This window comes from Sparus aurata, chromosome 13, assembly GCF_900880675.1.
Source record: "Sparus aurata chromosome 13, fSpaAur1.1, whole genome shotgun sequence".
NCBI lineage: Eukaryota > Metazoa > Chordata > Actinopteri > Spariformes > Sparidae > Sparus > Sparus aurata.
This window is the reverse complement of record NC_044199.1, coordinates 18,835,227-18,848,111: the sequence shown is the minus strand read 5'-3', so window position 1 is coordinate 18,848,111 and position 12,885 is coordinate 18,835,227. Positions and strand designations below refer to the sequence as shown.

General features: G+C 39.7%; 1 protein-coding gene across 4 annotated transcripts in view; it reads right to left on the bottom strand.

The window, feature by feature from the left end:
• The window catches only part of pknox2 (pbx/knotted 1 homeobox 2), a 105,277-nt gene that overhangs the window by 42,427 nt on the left and 49,965 nt on the right, over positions 1 to 12,885 (bottom strand). The gene's annotated exons all lie outside the window — the stretch shown is intronic.

Here is a 12,885-nt window from a genome sequence, read left to right as displayed (position 1 = left end):
TGTCCTCTAAATTAACTATTTGACCTGAGGGGGGAGAAAGGGGTTTTATCAACATTATTATACCTTTTATTTGTTAAACTGTATTTCTTTTAAACATTTTATTATTATATAGCAATTCATTTGTGTCAGTCTGTCTCTATGTTATTTGCGTTTCTGGAAAACTGTTCATTTGCTTTACTGCACACTTAACAGGTTTGTTGCTGAGGACCGGAGGAAAGGAAAGTGCAGCGTTTGACACACGACACGCTCAAAATGAACAGCGTTCTGTGCACCAGTGAAGGCCTGGCTTCAGCGCTCAGACTTTCTCTCACACGATCTCATGCGCAAGCAGGCGTGAACAAAATTAGAGATTAGCGTGAGCAGCGCTTAGCCAGAGTAATGTGTTGCAGTGAGAATTAAAAAAAAAAGAATGGAAGGTTAAATGAGTCTGGATGAGTGGCTTTCTATTCCTCAGCAAGAACTAAAGGTGAGACTTAATATGTATATCAACAATAGGATGCTAGCTAGCATTAGCCTCAAGGGCGGGAATGTTTACCATTGCTTGGCAACACCATCAGCTGCTCCGGGATCCCTCTCTAATTGATTATTGTGGTACAGCTCAGAAAGTACTGATGTAATCATCCAGATTTTAAATCCCAAATATCAAACATGTCAGGGTGTCAGGGTTCCCCGATCATTTCAGGAAGCTTAGGACTTGATCTGTAAACCCTTCATATTATCAGATACTCTGAGCAGAACGGCATGTTTTGAACAGTCAATGCACTATGAAAATGTAAATGTTAACCCTGATCTCACAAATCAATGTTTGAACTCTACAATGTCCAATTTAGTGCTTTAAACACTGATGCGGACAGTCACATCAACTACTGTCAAGAGACTAAATGTTCGCTGGATACCTTGAGCCACTGGACTTATTGGAAAGGAGCCCTTTAATGCCGAATACAGCCTTGCGTGGTCATAAAAGGCAGCCAGCAATTACACTGGACCGGTGCACTTGGGCTGAATAGTATTGACCTGGCGGAAAAGGCTTGATTGTAAATTGGTGAAATGGAACTGGAACATCTGAGCAACATCGCTACATCGGTTGCAACATCCGTTCAGAGTTAACGCCTCAGGAAATAAAAATGTGCAGTAAATCCACCTGACCAGTGAAAGTGAGGATTTAAAGTGTGCGACTCTGAGTTGTGACATTACAGCCTTACTAAAATGTAACAATCAAATAATTTTTCGATAATGCCATGTAAGTATCAGGTCCAACAAAGATCTTTCATACATTTATATCATACAAGAAATACACTATGAAGTATTAGGGGCTCCTGATATACTGTATTTATAGATGAAATGCACATAATTATGTCACAGGAGCATTCCTGGAATTGTGTGTTTAACTCTTTAAGCCCAGCTCTACACATAATTCTGCTGCCAGACAGGAAGTGATGCGGACATCTCATCCCCCTCTCCAGAATCAGGACAATACATGACAGACTTCCCCCGCCACTGAGCTCATACCCCACTGAGACCCAGACCCTGGCACTGTCTCTGACTGGAAAAGTCAGAGACAAGACAACTGGCTGAGACCCTTCTCGGTTTAAGTGGCACCAGACTCCACCTCTGCTGCCAACACTTTGACGTTAAATGCTGGTTTAGTTCCACTGACGACTTCTAATTTGGGGTTTTAGCTGCAAATCTGCATGTTCTATCATGTCACACTGTGCTTGTGTTTGCTGTGTATGCACGAGTGTGAGTGTTTTCAGTGCAGCATTATATGAGCGTGACTGTTTGCACTGTGTGTGTTCACACTTGTTTGTGTGCCATGTGCATGTCTCTGCGAGTCATTTTGTGTACTGATTGCGTCTTCTGGTTTCTGTTCTCATTCCAACTGGTATCAGCTGAAAGGCATCTTCTCCGTTATCAGTCCTCATTTTAATTGCAAATGCAGTGAGCGTGTTAGTGATTAAATGGAAAATTGCACATTAATTGATGAGACTGAAGATAAAGCAATTCCAATTACTGCACAGTATTTTAGGCGGCCTCTCAAGTTTTGCCATCCCTCAAAGGAACAAGCCACCGAACGCCAAATTTGAGCAGGCAATAGTGCATCCATAAATATACATGCACGGAGAAATGATGTGCGCACAAACACACACCATTGCTGCTGAGGCTTGAATGTACAAACAAGAACAGACAATACGGCAAAAACACTAGCATTTAATATCAACAGTGAAATTAAATACACACAAAAAATCTTGCCTCATGAAACCCAAAGTACAAATCTCTCCCAGGAAAACAAGACAATAACTGTCTGGGAACCGCTCCCTCTGAACTCACCAAAGGTGTACGGTTACACAATAAGTCGTAAAATTCATTTTGAGGACAAATGACGTGTTTGTTCCTCAACAAAGGCCTTTGAATTATTACAGAGTTCATAATGCATATCAATTGAAAAAGTGCCTGTAGTCACAATCAAAATTCAAAAGCAAGCATAAAATGGAAAATGAGAAGTAGGCATAAAATTATTCCAACAAACATCAAAGGGTTTTGTGAATTTGGATTGGAGGCAGTTGCACCCTTTCATCGGATTCTGTGCAGTAAGAAACACTTCCATTCAGCATTCAATTTTCCAACAATTCTAAGCCGTAGAATGGGTCTCTGCTGTATTGATGTAAGGTTAGTCAGTGGCATAGCTGCAGTTTCACCCCGTTTACCGCTGGCATTGAAATGAAAATCCATATCTGGTCACATATGATGTGATCACTGCCTCTGGCCTCCACACTTCAACCATGTCCAAAGCTTTTTTCGTGTATGCTTTGGTTGGAAAGGTGAATTTATTGTAAAGTGTTGAACTTCTATTACATGGGAATGGGATGTTCACAAAACGAATCCTCCTTGTGATTTAAACACAGAAAAGAGTAGTCATGAAGAGATTAATTCCACAGGTTTTGCAGCAGTTCATTAACAGCAGACTTGACATAGATGTGACTCTCTCATGTTGATTTATCAACACTTATGAAGACTAACGAAGCGGTGAACAAAGGTAACAGGGATTACAGACACACATTAGTTGTAGAGCTCAAATAGATTCAATCCTTGTGGAAAACTGGAAATAACCACGGTGATATGTTGGAAGTTTGATGCAACATTGATTGAGATGTTCTGGTTTTATAGAGATCTCGAGCAGAACCCAAGTCACTCTCCTACCAACCAAAGATGAGTGAAGACTGGAGTGGTTGTAAGGCTGTTCTCGGGTGTGGTGGTGTTTTGAGCTTAATACGGATGTCAGCACACTAACATGCTCAGAATGACAAATGCTTACATGCGGTATGATGTTTGTACTTGTAGTTTTACGTATTAGAGTTCAGCTGAGGCGGATGGGAATGTCATTAGTTTTTAATATATGTATATATATACCAAAGTACTGAAACAGTCAAGCTTGGCCTGATGAAGCCGCTAGATGAAAGGTTTAGGGATTTCACAATTCACCTTGATGGGGTGTACAAGCATTTACATTTAGGACATTTATTAGATGCTTTTGTTCAAAGCAACTTGCAGTAATTCATACATACATTCATGGCAGTTGCTGCCATGCAAGGTGCCGACCAGCATATCAGGAGCAGTTCTGGGATTAAGTATCTCGCCCAAGGACTCAAGGGGAATGGAACCAGCGACCTTTGGATAACAAGACGTGCAAAAAGGCTATTGTCACAATTGCCAGCCTGAATAATCATTTACAAAGTGATAAGCAACATCTCTCCTCACACAATAGGCATGGATGGGGACTGAACCCATGACATTTAGTTTACAAGACCAACACCGTACCACTTGCCCACCATGTCATGGCAGCAGTGCCACTGTTTCCAAGACATTACACTCAAACCACAAATGTCATCCTTATTATGGCATGAGATTACAAGTCGGGGAATCATGAGGGTAATTACGATTATTAGTCTGGGAACCAAGAATGATTATTTCTTTAATTCTTTTAAAATTTGAAATCAGCCAAAGCCTTTCTTCAGTTCAAGGCCAGCCTGGTCTCACTCCCAATGCATCAAAAACTGCAGCCTGGTCAGTGGCACCTGCTTCTTAGATGCTGTAGTTCCCCCCTTTTTGAAAAGTCTGTGCCAGGGGGAAAGTTAGGATGGTGGTCATACACAGGACCCTCTCCTGGGTTTTTGACCAAAAATGATGCTAGATTTGTTTGCTTTGTAGTTGATGTTATGTAATTAAGATAATATAGATAAATCATGTATTGCAGGTTACATAAGTGATGTAGAGGGGGAGGTACAGCATCATAGTTTGAAGCTGACCATGCTGTTAAGTTTGACAAGATGGAAGTGAGAACGTGTTGGCTTACAACACACTTCATCCTAAAAATGTTGAAGTGACTGTTTGATATGATTTGCTTTGGAACATGCCGTTTTGTTTTTTGCATACCATTTATTTTAATTTGATGTCATGGTTTTTTGTTTTGCATTAAAGTGACATGTATTTGGGTGTGTCGATACAGGTCGTTTTTCAAGGTGCATGGATGGAAAATAAACAAATAATAGCTCGTCTGAATCTGGTGGATTTTCAGTTCAGACGACACTCATTAAAGTGCTGATCCATCGACTAGACCTTCAACTAAATCATGTCGATATTTATGTGTATATTTGTTTACTACACTTAGTATTGATTAAAAACTGAGCTCTTCTTACAGCATGCAAAATTCTCCATACTGTTTTTTTTTCCTCTCAAAATCACAGAGCAATCTGCAACTCTGGAAAAAAAAAGAAACACACAATCCCCATGAAGCCAATTTCTTAAAAACAACAGTGCAAAGGCTTGTCTGACTTAACTCGTGATCAATTGGATCCGCTTGTAGAAACCTGGAGCTTTCCATAAATAATATCCTGTGCATATTCATGAAAACAGAGACAGTATCAGTGATTTACACTCAAGGCTAGATTCAAATCCACTCTCTAAATGTTGAAACCATGAGAGATTGCAGCACTTTAACCTATTCTGATACCTGATCTGATATCACATGTTCATGCATGAAGAAAGGAGAGAGCCAGCTGAACAGCCTACCTGTGGATATAGGGAGCTGAGGAGCTGCAATTTGCACATTTTCCCCTCAAAATCTCATTTAATCTGCCCTGTTTGAGTCTGTTGGTTAAGAGGTTGACCTGCAAATGCAATGAATAACATTTGGAAGTGGGTATGTCACCTTGGTCAGATATTATGCATCTTGATGCCGTGCAAGAGAGGAAGATGAATAAATAAATCAGGTGTTTTTGAATATGAGTAGGATCTAATCATCGCCTTATTGTCAGGCCTGATTTACAATGCAAACACCAGGAGGCGAGGCCTTGATGGCATTGAGTAAAATGGTGGTGGGAAGGGTGGAATGGTAATGAGATTGGGGCAGGGTGTTGGGTTTGTGTGTCTGTGTGTCTATGTGTGCTGGGCGGGGGGGGGGGGGGCTCTGTACACATTTGTGGTTGGACCCAACACAGAAAATTTGGAAAACACACAGATCAGTGCGCAAACACCCCACTCACAAGTGGGAATGGGCATGCATGCAAACACAGGCATGTATATTAATGCACAAATGCCAACATTAAACACAAAGATAGCAAAGCTTCAACCAGTGTCATCCTGAGGGCAGCATCACACACACTGTCTTGCACCCTAATGCATAAGCAAACACATATCCTTACACACACACACACACACACACACACACACTCAAAGGTGCAAGTGCATACACAGCCGGAGGCGAAGATAGTCTCACCAGTGGTCTTAGGGCTACAAATCCCCCCCAGGCTAAAGCGAGCTCCACACACAGTGCAGCCAGGACCCAGTCCACACTCCCAGACCACCTCATTAACCTGAGCCAGCCGCCCTCCCTCCGCCCAGCCTCGCAACACCCTGCTCCACACCAGCCCACACTTACAATTCATACTAGTATTATTTATTCATCTGCTCTTGTTGATTGAACAGATATGGCATGGATTTGAAGCTAGGCGAAGGATGTTTCAACATTGTTGTGGACATTGTTAACTCAGAGTTCAGCAAGATCACGGCAAAAGTGGACTGAAGTAGGCCATTTTTTTTTTTTTTTTGGAAGGACTCGTCTCAAGGGTCAAAGGAGAGAAGCTGGTATGTGATTATATATCTCCGCACTGATCTTGAGGTTCCTCTGTTTTACCTTGTTGCAAACACTGATACAGGGGCAAGACGTCCTTTTGTTGAAACAAACACACAAAGAAAAAGTGAGATCTTCTAAAATGAAAAACATGGGTTGAGCATGTTCTGATTTAGATGTGAATCAAGTCACAAAGGGCAGAATGCAACTGACCCACAACAAGACCAGGTCAAAACCTAGTATATGGCTGGACAAGTTGCGAAAATGTGGCCAATTAGTTACTGTGATTTCTTTCTGTTAGGCCTACACATTTAACTTATTATCAAGACACCTATAAAATATGTATTGCTGAGATCTACAGATTATTTCACCTTGATTAAATGACCACATTTCCATTTAAACTTAATAATTCTCCCAGTGTCACATTTCATGTTTCCCTTGTCTTATCTGCATTACCATTTGCAATTTCAGCTTTTGCATTTAAAATGTAATTTATATTAATACATTTTACATTTTAACTTATTTTTTTTCAATTGACTTATTCTTCCTTTAGATTGATGACATGAATATTTCTAGTTGTGTAATAAAACAATAATCTTTTTAACTGAATTTATTCTGTCTTTAATTTCTATCTGGTTCTGAACACAAATATCCTCCATACAGATGATGGTCTTAGAATTTCTGAACAACCATTTCTGACTGATCGTGATCGCTGATGATGAACGCACCATATTTATAACTATGATCACACCAAATCATGCACTGAGGCAGCTTCCCACGGATGCTTTTTTTTTTTTTATTTGCTTTAGAACGTAGCTGTCACACAATCAGAAAATAAGGTTTTATTCCACTAATTAACTACTTTTCGCAATACCACAGCTCTCTCTCTGCGTTCACTCTGTAGCTCCCTCGACCCTCGAGGTGGGGAGTATGTGCCAACTCATAATAGTGTTTTAATTAATGATGAATGACAAATCCTGCACAGTGTGCCTCTAAATTAAGGTTTAATAATTATGAAAAGCATCACCTTCCACCGCTTTCTCATTTCTGCCAACACTTTTCATACTTTCACTGCCAGTGAACTTCTGTGTAAGGGGAGGACATCAGTGTTGTAACCTATGTGCAACGTAATACCCATTCACACAGATTATTAGGGACTTTAAGCAGCGACAGTTGAAGGGATGGTTGTGGTTAAAGCTCCACACTGCACATGTGCAATTCCCGACGTTTCTTTACTGTGCATATGACAATAAACACTTTGAATATTGAATCTGATGTTTTAGCAAAACCGTCTACTACTACTACAATGCCTCGTATGCCATACTTAGAAGGTGGTTGCAGAAGTAGCAGTTGTAAGAGTTCAATTTTGCTTTGCAGTATTTGTTTTATACTACTATCGCTACCCATTGGAATGTTTTGCCAGTACCGTAGCTGTCCCTAAGTCCCTCATTTTGAAAGACCAACGGCCAATGAGCAAACACAGCTTGACTGCCTTGACCAATCCTGTAACTTTGTCGGTCACTTACTCACACACTCAGTCATGGATGAGACCTTGCACAACATCAACACAATGTCTTGTTACTTGACAAAACAAATTGAAATGTTCAGATTTGTAATGGCTCTACAAGAGTAAAGAGTTGGCCAAGTTTACCCTTCAGCCAGGACCAAACTGACAAAGATCAGTTTGATCACATCAGAGACTTTTATTCTAACTTTATTCATACTATTATTTTCTAAGTCAATAAGTCACATAGTCATCGTCAAAATCCCAGTGTGTAGGGTTGCACAATATGGTCCTAAATAAATAAATAAATAAATAAATCATATTGTGATTATTTGACAGGGAATGATCATTTTTTGCATCCCACTTTTCACCAAATTGAAAAAGCTATTCAAATCATGCTGATGTGAGGTGTGTTGGGTTCTTTGCTGATCAAACTGTTTTCTTACATTTGGAGAACGATATTTGTGGGCTGGGGCATTTCTTTAGCACAACAGTGCTCATCATAATGCTGTTTGTCAAACAACTTTTTGCAATTTGGAAATCTGCTCTTGGTCGCATTGTGATTTTGATTGTATTATGATTAATTGTTCAGCCCTACCAGTGAGCATTTTCCTGTTAAAAGACTGATAAGAAAGTGAAAATGTATTCATTGACCATTTGAAGACATTGATTAAACATTCACATTTAGTAATTATTACACCAGCATTTGTAATACTGTCATTCTACTGAAAATTTCAAATGTGGTTTCTCAGTCACCAAAATGAAAGCATGAATATGTCTTTATTGCAAATCTTTCAATGATCTTCTTAGGAAGTTATTTAATCTTGAGTATCATTGTATCGCTAGGGCTTCTTGTTAGCATAGCACAGTTTCTATAGTTCCATATTCATGACATTTTATAAGAACATTAAATTAGCTAAAATGATGTCTTCTCCTACCAGTGAAATCTGACTTTGGAGTGTTTTGTGACACTTGGATTTTGTAACCACAGTTTAGCTCGTTGCTAGAGAGAAGCCCCTGTGCCATTTTCCTCTTCTCACTCATTGAGCTGATTTCACTCAAAGGCGCTCCTCTGACTTGTCCTTATCAATTTCCAATGACATTTTGTGCTTGAATTTAAATCTATAACCTTTCCAGTTTATTCTCTCATACTGAACTTCTTAATGAACGTCCTTCACATATTCAAATTTGCCTCACAGCCATAATGAAGACACAAGGATTTCCCTGGGGTACGACTGTTTGCAAGATTCATTGCTTTCTTTCTAACTGCTGACAATGGCGTCAGTGCTCCAATCTGACTGCAATTCTTGTTTTCTTTGTATTTATGCAAATGTTTGTTTGGATATTACAGATTCCGGTTTGATTGTGTTCCTTCCTGCTTTTAAAAATCAGATTAAAGGCTCAAGTAAAATGGATAGGGGTAAAACTACAGTACAGTGGAAATTTTTTGTAATCCCCCGAGGACAGGTGGTTTACATGCAAATAACCTTATTAGCATAGCTTAAAGCCCTTATTGTAATGAGGTTATATTTTTTTTTATTCTGAAGAGGCTAAACATATAAGTCAAAGATAAAACGCATATTCAGGCTGCAGGTAAATGATTGTGCTATCTTTAATCATCTGTATCAAGAGGTACCTGATTTGTAACCTCTTTTTTTCCAACTACATATAAATAATATAAAAAATATAAAAAACATAACTAACCCTAATTTGACAAATCCCCCAAAATTTGAAATTTAACAAATTTTTTTTCTACATATAAATACATATAAATACTGACTCATACAAAGCTTTGCACTGCAATTATGCCTGAAAGTGGTTAAAGTTTCAGCGAACTACTCGTTCACAAGTCTCATAGGCTTCTCACCATATTAACATCTCTACGATACATGTAATTTTATGTTCACATTACATGTTTATTACTTGGCTGTCTAACAGGAGGTGGAGTGGATGGTGGTGGATTTACAGGCAAGTGAGCTGCAAGACTGTGTTTGAACATTTGTAAGCATCACATCACTGGATATTTGTTAGGAAAGCTCAGGAAAATTTCCAGTCACGCCTGTGGCCAGAAAAAATGTGCAACAGCTACATTGGTCTACAGTAGGGCTGCACGATATATCGTTCGAGCATCGCCATCGCAATATACATGTGTGCAATAGTCACATTGCAGAGCCTGCAATGTAGGAGGCAAATGAATTCATCTAATTTCAAGGGTACCTGACACACACTGTGCATGCAGACTCTGCATGCACAGCGATCCACCAATCACATTAGTTCTTAATCAGTGTGCCGAAGCAGACCATGCCCCTGCACATGGAGTAAGTCACTGGTAACGACATTGCAAAATGAGCAACGAACAAGAGAAATTCGCGAAAACAAAGACTTGGTGCCAAAAAGAAAAGCAACGTCAGTTATCTCGAATTATTTCAGCTACAAGAATGAAACACGTGTTCTGTGTCAACAGTGCTTTGCATCTGCATCTGAGAGGTAACCAGCTAATTTGTTTGACCATTTACGTCTGTACCACACAGCAGAGTCCTGCACAGGTCTTATTTTGAAAACCCGCCTGTACACGCCATACTTAAAACTGCATCTGACACATTTCCCTACAGTAGCACAAATTATATTTCGCACCCGAGCCGACCCGCTATAAATTGTTACCGATGCCCGACCCGCACCCGTCGGAAAATTAGACGGACGTAATTTTTAAAAATCAAAGTAAGCCAGCATGGGGAATGGAAGTTCTGGGAGGGCACAAGCATGCATGAATGAGTTCATACGAAATATTAATGCTTATCATTTTGAAATGCAGCATAACATGAAGTGCTATTCAGGTCATCTGATGAAAATTCCTGTATTTTTTCGTATCGCAATATATATCGCAGGGTTAAAAAAGTCGCAATGTCAGTTTTTTCCAATATTGTGCAGCCCTAGTCTACAATGCAAATATTATAAGTTTCACAATAATGGCTCTATTATGAGATACTAAACATGGCGGACACTTAATGTATGTTTTACTTCCATAATCTCCATAATCAATAATGTGTATAATCTTTTGTTTGTTGGTTATTATGAATATATATATATGTATATATATATATATATATATATATATATATATATATATATATATATATACATACACACATATATATATATCTGTATGTATACAGATATATATATCTTCGTATAGCTTCCTTGCATGTTTGAATCATTGTCTTTGTGTTGCACAGTTATCTGAACTGTTGTTTTGTTGTTATGTTATGTGCTTCTCTGATGGCATTCTTTAAATAAAAGCCAACGATTGCACAGCTTAGATTGGCTTCAAGTCAGTAAAGACAGCAGAGCATTAAACATGTGTATTGAATAGATTACAGTTTATCAGATGCATATCGGAAAATGTATGCAAAAATTTCAACCTAACAATTAAATCAAGGCACACAAGATTATCTGTACTTACTTACCCACACTACACTTATATGATTGATCACTGTCACTCATCATTACTGTAAAGTAAAATGCCAAAACACCCGAGTGAGCATCATTAATATGGACCCAGCTTCCCATTGGCTCCAGCTCAAAAATGCCAGCGTGGTTTGTTTCCTCCCAGTAGGCTGCCGTACACACTGCTCAATTCTCCTACATAAAAAATGATAATAAGAACATGGACATGCTCCACTACATATACAACGCACACATGGCAAACACGGCACGTGGCGACCAAATGGTTGTCGGACCTGCTTCAGTGAACTTATTTTTGTTTCAGCTCTGTCGCGGATAAATTTACACAAACTGGTGCTGCATCATTTCCTAAAACAAACACACACACACTCATGCAGGCACATGAACACATACACACTCCTGGGAAGCAGGTGGGTGGGGTGGGAGGAGATTGCCAACATTGCACTCCCCTCCACCAACAAAAATAGCACTGCAACAGCGTCTGTGTGGTGCAAAAGACTCAGAACCACGGATGAGATGGTGTTTAACTCTCAAGCCATATTAGTTTAAGAATGCTCCATTTTCCTTGTCATCAGCAAATCCAACAAGAGAACCTATACCAACGACTAAAATAGCATGTGTGCATCCAAAGCCTGATCCATCTCATTCCTCTGTTTCATAGGGCTTCATTGTTGTCCAGACACTATTAAATCACTTCAATGAGCCCCACTGTTGCAATCGGTGACATATACCTGAATGATGAATATGAGCATTGTAGTTTATTTCGACTTAATCCCACTCCTGCGTCCTGAAATAATCTGAGCACATCAAATAAGCAGCTAATAGTCCCTAACTAATGTACTCATGTTTTACTCCTGTTTGTAGAGTTTGCTAAAAATTGTTGTACTCATCTGTTTACAGAAATAACTGAGCCTTGTTTAAGAGTCTACCTGCTAGAAGGTCTGTCAGGCTGGTCTTGGAAACAGAGATAACTTTTCCACAGCATGCTCGTCTGACTCATCAGTTGTAGAAAATGTGTTCACCACCCTAGTTCAGCATGTAAGCCTGCTAATGCTGGCACTTACCACTTTTGCTGGAGGTGACGAGAATGTCAGTTTTGCAGGTATTTGTCATAAACCAAAGGACAAATGGGCTTAAGACTGAGTCTCACAGACCGGATAGAAGAGTCAGGAAGAATTGAGTAACCAACCTCACACTTTGTTGGTTTTGGCCTTTTAATGAGCATTTGTTGACGAAGGGAAACAAATAAAAAATACTGCTGCCCTAATCCTTTAAGGTTGGAGTTTAATTATGAGGTTATGAGATGACCTGGCAGGTCCTCGTCACATCTACAACTTCCTTAATCATGTCTTGATTGATAAATTCACCGGTTCCCTATACTAAAATTAAACATGTAGACCATGAACACAGAGGAGAACTGCTGATATATTCCAGCCATCTTGTTTTCTCAGCCAAAGACGTTTATGGGTGCTTTAGCATGAAATATGTGCATATACAGATGTACTCCCGCATGTACCTTGTGATCCATTCATCTGTGTTTAGCCAACTCCGAGAACAGAAGCTAAGGCATTTTGATGAAGAAAGGTGCTGCGGGGCAGAGTGTCTGCATCCTGCGGTCGGCACACACACAGGAGGAGCATTTCCTCCGCTAAGCTGATAACCATCGGAACACTGAAGGTAGAAAAATTCAGGCTGAAATTGGAACGGCCAACCTCATGGAGAGGAAATGTAATCTACAAGAGTTTCCCGCTGAATCCTCCCCCTCCCCCCACCACTTCAGTCCTCCTCATCT